The sequence below is a fragment of the Mustela nigripes genome, chromosome 4 (assembly GCF_022355385.1).
Source record: "Mustela nigripes isolate SB6536 chromosome 4, MUSNIG.SB6536, whole genome shotgun sequence".
Classification (NCBI taxonomy): domain Eukaryota; kingdom Metazoa; phylum Chordata; class Mammalia; order Carnivora; family Mustelidae; genus Mustela; species Mustela nigripes.
In genome coordinates, this window is record NC_081560.1 from 62,054,490 (window position 1) to 62,066,460 (window position 11,971).

The window sequence follows — 11,971 nt, forward strand, 5'->3', positions numbered from 1 at the left end:
GAAAGACTTAGAGTTTATCTAGCCCAACCTTTTAATTTTACCCATGAGGAAACAGAGTCCTCAGTGATATGCCCAGTATTTGTGTTTTTCTTGATTGATGGCAGGCGAATGAGGGAGATGGTAAACCAGCTATCATAGCCTCCTCCGCTGCTCTTGGACAGAACAGGGAGGGACAAATAGACCTTTTGAAACACATTCACACCAACAGAAATTCTAACAGCTCAGATAAGACTGGAGTTATAAAACTGTCATTCTTCCTTAGTTTTGCCTTGTGCCTACAGTGAAGATAATAATGATAGTGGTATAGGTCATGATTTAGGGGTAGATCTAGATTTTGTGTGGCCCAGAGCTAAAAGCCTAAAGCAGTTTCAGGAGCTATTTTAAGGAAAAATACAAAATCACAAGTACAGATTTACATAAGAAGATTTACTTAGAGAAGAAATCAAAAGTTCCATATTTTTAAAAGCTGGCAAGTACCGTAGCCAGTATTTGTTTGCTGGCAAATACTGTGGCAAATACTGAAAAATAACTTAATGCTAAAGCACGTAATTGTTAAGTAGTTGGCTAAAACATGTCTGTATACGTTGTCCTATATTTTGGCTGCATATTTTGATCACCTCTTCATATGACAACAATTTCATGTTTTGCTGTAAAAAGAGAAAAATAGGTTTTCCTCTAGTATGGTTTTAGAATTTTTGCTTTAATAGAAAAGTTTCTTTCAGTCTCACAACTTGCTATCGGTAATGTCTTGTAAATTTTTTAGGGTTGTGGGAGTTGAGATGACCTCCTTGAAGTTTGTTACTTAGGAGTTAAAAAAGCTGCAGTAATTTTCCAGTGACCAGCTCCTGGTTACATTTGAGCCTGTTTGTCTTCTAACCACATGCTTCTGGTGTTAGGCTCTAGTTCCCTAGAACCAGAAAGTTCCCTAGAAGGAACTTTCAAAATACGACTAGATTCTTTGGCCCTCTACGTCTATGAAAAACTCACTGGCAGGGTAGTCGTTGGGAGTGTGATTGACATTTCCACGCAGCGAAATTTACATACATATACTATGTGACCACAATGCACATAAATCTATTTCGTTAAACTTGTTTCCAAAATCAGCCTTTCCTTGGCTGAATATCAAAAGATGCTTTGTAGTCCGTTCAGTGGCACCCAAAATAGGGGTTAGAAGGACTGAACAGAAACAAAGTGGAAAAAAAAAAAAGTGGTTTTAACTGAAAGTAGCTAAAATAACTAATTTTGTAAAAACAACCCCCCCAAAACAACAATAACAACAACAAAAAAACTTAACTGTAAGACCATGTGAACATATTTCTATGATCTCTCAGGACTTTGGAAGATTTTTATGGTATCAGGGGCCTTAGAAGCTTATACTTCATTGACCTGGGACACATTTCTCTCTGATAATATTTTCCGTAAATAGTGTTTCATAGTTTGTGTGAATTGAAGCCTGAGATGACCAAATTATTTCTTTGGGAACAAATGTTTGGTGTGAAAGCTAATTCAGAGCTCTTCAAGGAAACAGGTTAGGAATAGCAATATGGTGATAGAGTTAAAAATGGAATAAATTACAGGTGTTAGCTCTCTGATTATTGCTGAATAATTAAATGTTTGTGATGCTGAGTTCACCTTATGCTTTTTCTTTGTCATCATGAATTTGAGGAGTACTGCTTTGATACAGAGAATTTCATCTTCAATAAAACATTTTGAATAGAATAATCTTATGATTTCTCAGTAGATAGCTCTTCTAACACCATTTAAAAATATTCTTTGGATATCTGACTCTTTAAAAATATTATTCTCCTACAATGAGATTTTAATAGTATGTCTAGATGACCTGATGGAATACTGCAGAGTTCAGTATTAAAAAAAAAAAAAATCTTATTTACATGTCCCAACTGTGTACCTAGACTTGCACCACTGTGTTAGAACACAAAGTATTTCATACAGATGCATTAGAAAATTTCCATAACAACTATGAACTCACGAATCTTAGGAACTTAATAGATTGGACGAATTAATGTACGAAGAGTAATTACTGCTTTGCTGCAAGAATAATTTGATTTCAAATTTACTGGTTAATTTAGAAACAACTATAGTTAAATATTTTTAAAAAATTCTTTTAATTTTTTTTTTAAAGAATTTGTTTATTTATTTGACAGAGAGAGATCACAAGTAGGCAGAGAGAAAGAGAGGGAAGCAGGCTCCCTACTGACCAGAAAGCCTGATGTGGGACTCAATCCCAGGATCCTGAGAAAGTGACCTGAGCCGAAGGCAGCGGCTTAACCCACTGAGCCACCCAGGCACCCATATAGTTAAATATTTTAAAAATGTAATATTCGTGTCTTTGGTATGAGGTTCCCCCCACCCCTGACATTTTCAACTTACTTTCCAGTCCATCTTTGGGGAGAACAAAATAAAAAATATAAATTGAAGAATAGTATTTATGGTATGTATTCTTACAGTAGATTTTAGAAAGGAAACTCTGTTTCTGTGTTGGTAGTGTCAAAGTTTGCAGGAAAAACCACAGTGCTTGACATGTATATGACTGTCAGTAATTCTTTTTTTTTTAAAGATTTTATTTATTTATTTGATGGATATCACAAGTAGGCAGAGAGGCAGGCAGAGAGAGAAAGGGGGAAGCAAGCTCTCCGAGGAGCAGAGAGCCCGATGCGGGGCTTGATCCCAGGATCCTGGGATCATGACCTGAGTTGAAGGCAGTGGTTTAACCCACTGAGCCACCCAGTGCCCCTGTCATAGTAATTCTTAGTGAAATTCACCAGATGTCATTGGGTCACCACTTTCTGGGCTCAGGGTAGGACTGACATTTCTTAAAAGCTGAGGAAATTAGATAGGTCCTAATATTTGCTTTGGCCAGTAAAATGTCAAGCAGAAGTAAAAATTTGAGTTCTTGAGGGGTACAGAATTCTGTACTCTGTTCTCTACTTCCCTTGCTCTCTCCCTCTCTTCCCTATCTCTTTAGCCTTTAGCAAATTATTGTAACAGGGAGTTGTAGCCTCTCTTAGCGTGAGTCCCAGGAAGACCACAAAATAGAGCAGAACCCGCAACTAAAGTTGATAGTATGAGATAGTGAGAAATTGGTTTTTATTTAGACAGTGAAATTTGGGGACTGTTTGTATCTGCAGCATAACGTAGCCTATTCAGGCACTATAAATCCATTTATATAGTCTGTATATGTTAGATAGATAGATAGACATACATGAATATAATACAGAATAAAGCAGAATACTAGTTAAAAATGGTCACTGTTTGTAAAATATGCAGAGTACTAAGGGCTTGGGGTTGAATTTAGGCAGTCTTACCTGAATTAATCATTAAATCATGGTAAGCCATATAAACCTCAGTATTTCTCAATACAGCATCTAAGGTATCCTTTGAATATCCTTGCTCTTTCCCTTGCTCTAAGCACGAATAGAAACATTTTTGAGTAAGTACGAAAGTTGTATTTGTAGAATCACATACAATCTAATCTGTAAGAGTAAGCAGAGTTAAATAACCTATCAGAATCTTTATAGTATTCATGATATCCTGAACACCTTGATAGTTTTGTAATCCATTTAATTGGAGGTTTGTACAGGCTGATTGACAAATCAAATGGGCTATGCATGGAGAAATGGAGATGAACCATTTAGGATAAAATGGATTTAAGCTAATGTTAATATTTTTGTAGATTGAATCTTATTTAGATTCTCATACTGTCTACATCCATTAATTATGTGCTTTTTTTTAAAAATTTATTTGACAGAGACAGCAAGAGAGGGAACACAAGCAGGGGGAGCAGGAGAGGGAGAGGCAGGCTTCCCGCTGAGCAGGGAGCCTGATGCGGGGCTCGATTCCAGGACCCTGGGATCACGACCTGAGCCGAAGGCAGCTGCTTAACAACTGAGCCACCCAGGCGCCCCAATTATGTGCTTTTAATAATGGATAAGAGTGCAAAGGACATCTTATCTTTATAAATAATGTTAAAAAGCAGATACACTTGTTTGTGATTAAATGACCATGGTGTCTCACAGTAGGACATTATCTTCATATTTATTATACAAATTAGTTTGCTCTTTCATATGGGTATTGAGAATTTGTTAAGATTTTTGTAAGAAAGTTGGTATTCAAAGTTTAGCTGTGTTTTTTTTAATACCTTTGGTTAATCAAGAATAGCTTTCCATATTTTAGTTTCCTTTATCTCAGTATTTAATATTTACCAAGAAGACAAGCAAGTAAGAATGGGGGTGTGGTGGTTATTAAATCACATATGATAACTCAAAATTATTCAGCACCTTCATTAATTGAAGAGGATGAGAAGGTATATTTTTACTACATTCACACTGATAAGTTTATGATTTCTTTTGAAAACAGTTATTCCTCTGTAGTTCCTAGTGCTGGATCTTCTAATCTATCTTTGAAATGTAGTGAATTTTTCTTTAGAACTTTGGAGGGATGTCTTCAGTTCCCTGGTGCTTAAGCGATCAGCATCTAAGGCTTAGATTCCTAAAATAGTCTCTTCAGATAGACTACAAACTTCCAGTTCAATGGATCTTAATTTGCTTTGAGAATAAACTCCGATGGGAATCTGGTGGAAGCTTTGGCTCCTCTCTTTTCTTTCCTTCCCTCCGCCCCCTTCTGCCTACTGATCATTCCTCTTATTTCCTACCGGTCCCCACTCAGCTCTCCTACTCTGTGGTCACCCCAAGGCATGGCTTCAGTCTTGATACTGGGATTAACCCTCAGTTCAATCCCAGCTTTTTTGGGGGGAGGGGCTGGTAAATTTTTATTTTTTTATTTTTTTAAATTATTTTTAAAAATTATGTTAGTCACCGTACAGTACCTTAGTTTTTGATGTAGTGTTCCATGATTTATTGTTTGCATATAACGCAGTGTTCCATGCAGTACGTGCCCTCCTTAACACCCATCACGAGGCTTACACTTCCCCTCACGCCCCCTCCCCTCTAAAACCCTCAGTTTGTTTCCCAGAGTCCATAGTCTCTAATGGTTTGTCTCCCCTTCTGATTTATCCCCCTTCATTTTTCCCTTCTTTCCCCTCATATGCTCCATGCTTTTCCTTCTATTCCACAAGTAAGTGAAACCATATGATAATTGACTTTCTGTGCTTGACTTAATTCACTCAGTGTAATCTCCTCTAGTCCCATCCTTGTTGATGCGGGAATTGGGTATTCATCCCTTCTGATGGTTGAGTAATAATCCAGAGTGTATATGGACCACATCTTCTTTATCCATTCATCTGGTGAAGGGCATCTTGACTCTTCCCACAGGTTGGCTATTGTGGACATTGCTGCTATGAACATAGGGGTGCATATGGCCCTTCTTTTCACTACTTCAGTATCTTTGGGGTAAATACCCAGTAGTGCAATTGCAGGGTTATAGGGCAGTTCTGTTTTATGAGGAACTTTTTGAGGAACCTCCACACTGCTTTCCAAAGTGGCTGTATCAATTTGCATTCCTACCAACAGTGTAGGAGCAAACCCAGCTTTCACGTTTGCTTCTAACTCACAGTGTTCTGATCTGGTTTCAGGATTTTATTTTTATGTCTGCTTGTTTTGTAGGGAAGCTCTAATTTTTTTCTTTAATTTCTGAAAGCCAGCAAAATATTAAAATCATGTTTTATACTGGATTCCGTTGTTTTATAGCAGTAAGACTCTTCAGGATATCTTATCCAATATATACGATCAAAAGCAGAACCATAAATGAAGTTGTTGAAATGTGTTGACACTTCTTGAAAGTGTTTTGTTAATCAAAAGTGTTTGTTAATTAAAGCACTTAACTGTAAAACTCCCAAGTATATTGAAATATTTAATTCTGGAAAATAAAGTATGATAGTTTATTAATCAACATTGATATTGCTATAATTACATATTTTACATTGGGTAGAGCCAGTTCTAAATATTGCTCTATCTGTCTGACTTTCCTACCTGAATCAGTCTGTTTAACAACAGAGTGCATGTCTCTGATCTTTGTGTCTCAGTGCATGATGCATCGCAAAGTACGGTATACGTATCCAGAAAAATCTTAATTGGATGCGTGTGTACATAATTACCTGATATTGTAGTTGCACTATTAGGTAAATGAAATTTTGAGAGTTGGGTTTATTCTTACTATTGTTAACATTGTTCCATTGGATAGATTGGCTCGTGTAGTCTAGTGCCCACAAATTGTTACTGAAAATATTTTATGTGCTAGGCTTTTGTGTGGAAAAGAAAGGCCTGAGTGCAAGGCTGGACCTTGACTTACATCTGGGAAGTTGAATAGTAATCATTTCCCTACAACGATAAAGAACTTAAGCTAAATGAAGCTCTGCCTAGACTGTTGAAGCTAAGCTCACTCTGCCTAGACTGTTGAAGCTAAGCTCACTCTGCCTAGACTGTTCAGAAATTGTGGTTTATGGTGAATACATGCTTTTATTCTGTGAGTCTGGCATTTGGTTAAACAGTGAGTACTTATGTGATCAATCTCCAGTATGAACCTTGGGTACTGAGTGTCTAATGAGCCTCTCTAGTAGATAGCGCTTGGCATGTGTTACCACAATTCCAAGCTAAAGGAATAATGAAACAACACAAAAAATATGTCCTGTGAGATTTTCCATGGAGAGAAAATATTGGAATTTTATATCTGGTTTCCTCTGGTCTTTGCCTTACAACCTTTTCCTTTTGCTGATTATGCATCATATTCTTTTGCTGACCATAGGCATGAAGGCAACTCTATCCTTGAGCCCTCCTGTGAACCACTGAACCTGAGGGTTGTTTCGGGGACTCTTGACCCAGCATCAGTTCCAGGGAACAAAGATGGAGCCCTGGAAGAGCTTACAGTGGGGAGGAGGGATGCAGAAATAAAAGGATAATATCTATTCAAATAGATAATTTCAGTATAATTTGATAATGACAGCATAAAAAGAATGCTCTGGAGGACACTGAAAAAGGAACAGTGTTTTAGGAGTTTCGGGTAGCCTTTAGAGTCCGTTTTTAAAAAGTGAGAAATATTTTGCGGAGGGAAGGAAAGTAGGAAATACATACTGAGCAAAGGGACTTGACTATGTAAATAAGATATTAGTAATAGTAATGATAGCAATGGCCACAAGAACAAGAGCAGCAAACACACAAAGCTTACCGAGAATTGTTCTAAGGACCTTATACGTATTATTTCATTCTATCCTTATACATTCCTGTAAAGTAGGTGATTTTTTTAAAATGAAGTAACTGCACAGAGATTAAATACACTGTATAGACTCATATAGCTGGTGCACAGTGCCGTGGAACTTGAACTCCAGTAATCTGCCTCTTAATCTGTGCTGTTCTTCTAAAGAAGGGAAGCAGTAGATATATTTAATACTTAGTTTTTAAATCCCAAATTTCTGACATAGAGAAGGGTTTTTGGATTATAACACATTCTTGAGTTTGGGGTTTCCTAGGATATGATGTACTTTTGTTATTATCAGTGTAGAAATAAGACTTGGGATCATAAAATAATAGAAAACAACATATTCAAGAATGTAATACAATCTAAAAGAGACAGTACAGATATTAAGCATCATTTCCTTTGTGCATATTATTGGCTCCAAGTAAACCTCACATTGCCTAGATCAGTGATAAAATGATGATAGTGGATTCATGATGGCCTTGTTCATTGAAGAGTTTGTCTCTTAGATAATCTTTAGTTTGTATCTGACTTAATGTTTTCAATAGTGAATGAGTTTTTACATCGTGTGTGTGTGTGTACATATTTACATGCCTTCAAACTTGTATAAAAAGTAAATGTAACATTAAGAATTTTCTTCTACTTGATACGTAATTAGGGAAAAATTAAAAGAATTGAAGTGGCCACCTTTAACTTGTTCTTCAACAGTGTAACAGGCTTGGAGATGTGAATGAAAAAGACAAAACTTACACAGACTGAAATACCAAATAATACCTTTAGGGTCATATAGTGCTCTAGCATGTTCTTTGGCTAACCTGACTACAGTATGGTCATTGAATCATTTCTCATGCAATACAAAAGTGAAGTTTTCAAGTGGTCTGATATGCACATACATACTTTCATAGATGGAGAATGAAAATGAGTTCCCATATTGGAGCACAATGAACTTTGTATATTTCTAGAGTAATTAAAAAAAATTAACCAAAGATTTTTTTAAACCAAAGATAGTATCTAAACTAAACTTTGTAGAGGAAGTATGTATTGATTTGGGTAGGCTTTAAGGTAGACTATTTGGGTAGACTTTAGGATGATACTCATCACACAGTATATTACTTAAATTTTAGTCATCGTAAATTCTTCATTTCTAGATTGATCATTTGATTTTTAAACCTGCTTCCAGCTCTTGCCTAAAGTTTTCCACTTTGTTATGTAACCACATGACTGTACCCACCGTGTTCAAAATCCGTGTCTGAAAACTCTGATATCTCTATGTGCCATAGATTTGTTGCCATTGTCTTACTTGTTTTCTGACTTTGACTCATTTGGTCTTTTTTTTTTTTTTTTTTTAATATACCTGAAAAATTTGTAATGCCATGTTCTCTTTCCACTGTATATGAAATTTTAAGGGTAATTTGGGTCTCTGGTTATTTCTTTAAGAGAAAATGTGCTTTTGCTTCCTTCAGGTAGAAAGAAAGGGCAGATTGTATTTATTCACTCAGGAATGAAGCTTGTTCAGAATTACAGTTCAGTTTTAGGGCCGATCTACTTATGTTTCAACTCTAAAGTAAGTGTGTGCACACGTGTACACACAAATACACAAATACAAACATGAACATTTAACATATAATCTTGTTTGGCTATATATAATTGATATTAACATTCATGTGTCCTAATCGAAGTGTTTACTAGGATCCCTTCTCCTTGATGGGCCCTAACCCCAATTCTAGTCTCCCCAACCTCATAAGTTCTGTTTAGTTCTGTTTAGTTGCAGCCCTTTGCTTGTGAATTAACAAATGATTAAAGGGGGAGAGCAGTAACGAATGGCTCCATCCTTCGTATTTCCTTTCTGAGATCATGGATTTTCAAGTCTACAGCTTTGGTAATTCTCCAATGCCTTCAGAATGGTGTAATTTGGATTTTGGATGGTTTTCCCAAAACCAGTGCTGGCCAGGAGCATTGTTTGCAATAAGCTTTTCCGCAGAAAGCATAATGCATCATTGAAGGTACAAAATGTAAAGCACACTTAAGTATGTATCTTTATAGAATGTGTGATAACAGATTACAGGATATTTGACTAGTGTACTCAAAAATAATCCTATTGTGCAGTAAATAGATTAATGTATGTAAAAGACAACATATAATGGATAATTTGGTTCAATAATTAGTTATGTCTAGATTTTCCAGTCCAAATAAGTCTGTATTTTTGAATGCCAAAAGATTGGAGTCTACAAGTTGAATAACTTGAGTAACTATGTACCCTGTACCTGAAACTCCATGCTTTAGCTGGAACCAAGTGTGAATAGGATTTACCCTGTGGCTCATGTCTGAACTTAGCCTTTTTCTTCTTTTAACATTGCAATTAATTTTTCTGTCTTATAATAAATGGTAATAGGTAAAGCACTTGAGTTTGAATGATAGTAAAAGTAATGATGACAAATATAAAAGCATGAAAATGTGTAAGTCATTTCTTGCTCTTGACTGTTAGTCTCAGTGTAAGTTCACATTTCTTATAAAAATGTCATTTTTTTTCAGTTTGTGGCGAGAACCTTTTCCTTTGATAAATTAGAGGAAATGGCATTTTATTACTTCACATAACTCAACAGTATGAATTACTACAAATGCACATTAATATACCATTTCCCCAGAAGCCTATTTCACATAGCTTTGCAAACAAATGAGAAAGGCAGACACAAGAACTTAGATATTTCATCATTGAGGAGCACTTGTAACTTATGGCTTTGACAGAACATTTAACAAAACAATGAAGTGATTGATTTGAGAAAAACAGACTATAAATTACACTCTTAAATATCTGGTTCCAAAAGAATATCAGATATGAGTCACTAGCATAATCTGTGGGCATTCATTTAAGTATTGATGCCTTTTATAGACGGTTAGTGTAGATTAGTTTAACAAGAAAAATATGTTTCCTCATTACAACTTTCAAACCACAACCAGCCATTAATGTGCAGAAGCTTTCTACAGAAGGATGGGTTGGGAAGATGGCTGACTATGAACTACGAGCATATATACGTACTAGAAGAGTTCAACTTTTCTAGTTGGAGATTTTCCAATGACTGAGAGGTCTGTGGTAGCATGACTTTCACTTGTGATGTATGCAATAACTAATACCCTATATGAGTAATTTGTTAAATTACTACTTTGACCTATTTTTTGAGAATGGATTTTTATCAATGTTCTCTATTTCACCAAAGTTATCATTATCCTCCTGAGCCCATGAATGAAAACATGCTATTCTATATCTTTGTGTTATTTGCTTTTGAATTTATTCATATGCTGTGTAAATTCTAAGGGATTTTGTACATTTTTGGTAAAATAAATTTTTGGTTTTTATCTTTTACTACGAAGTGACTATTCGTTAAAATGTCTAGGATGTTGTATAGGCACATGAATACAGTTGGTATATTTGAGGATTGATTCCAAATCATTCTTTACGTTCTGATCTTCACACATGTTCCTATTTAGTTGATAGAACACAGTGTATAAATTGTTGAACTAAGAATTATAGAAATACATGCTAGTCACCAAGAATCTCTACGTGCAGAAAAGGAAAAAGGATTTTTTTTTTTAAAGGTTTTATTTATTTGAGAGAGTGTGAACTGTGGGGAGGGACACTCCCCACTAAGCAGGGAACATGACTTGGGGCTCAATCCCGGGACTCCAGGATCATGACCTGAGCCGAAGGCAGATACTTAACTGACTAATCTGCCTAGGTGTCTCAAGGAAAAATGATTTAGACAAGATAATTGTAATCATTATTATTGTAGTTACGGTAACCAAGCCATATTGACAACTTAGGAAGTATTACTCTCTGTTCAGAGTTCCTGATCTGTTAGCTTTACACAACAAAGGTCATAAAGCAAAAATGATAGTAAATAGGGTATCTTCTGGGATGAAAGAGGACATGCTAAAGAAAAAAGCTGAAAAAGAAATATGTCAAGTTTCTTTCACTTCAAGTATGTTACAGAATGTGTCACTCCAAGTCATGGCCCTTTACCATTTAAGCAATTACTCTTCATACTTCTGAAGAATGGATTTATTTATAAGATTCATTACCCATTTGGATTGACCTTATATATGTCAGAATGTGTTCATTTTTTATAGTAAGCAGGGTTCTTATTCGCACATGCCGATTCTGGGAGGTAACACCTGCTGCCGTAGGAGCTTCCATTCATAACCTTCACTTGGAAATACCCTGAGCAAATACCTTATCAGACCCCTTACCGTCTTGGTAGAACAAAGCACATAATGAATAGATAGAAACACTGAGTATTATACATTATGAGGAATGAAAAATTGGTAAGATGTGATTTCTCTCTTCTAGAACCCTATATAATGTAAAAGAAGTAAGTAGTAAGCACAGGTAGATAAAAATGAAATTAGCTAAATTACAGGTTTGAGAATAGAAAGAATAGAGGTTCAAGGAAGGAACATTTGCCTCTTAAAGAGCCTATGCTCTTAGAACAGAGAAAAAAAAGTACTGAATTTCAGGGACCTCTAAGAATTAATCCTTATCCTGAAGGAGCCCCTTAAGAGAGTCAACTCCTTTGGGTAATAACTGGAAGTACCGTTGTTGGATTTAGGGTGTTCTTTTCTTAATTTTTTTTTCTGAAGATTTTTATTTATTTGACAGAGAAAGAGCACACAAGCACAGGAAGCAACAGAGGCAGAGGGAGAATCAGGCTCTCCGTTGAGCAGGGAGCCCAATGAGGGGCTTGATCCCAGGACCATCAGGACCTGCTCTGAAGGCAGACGCTTGACTGACTGAGCCACCCAGGCGTCC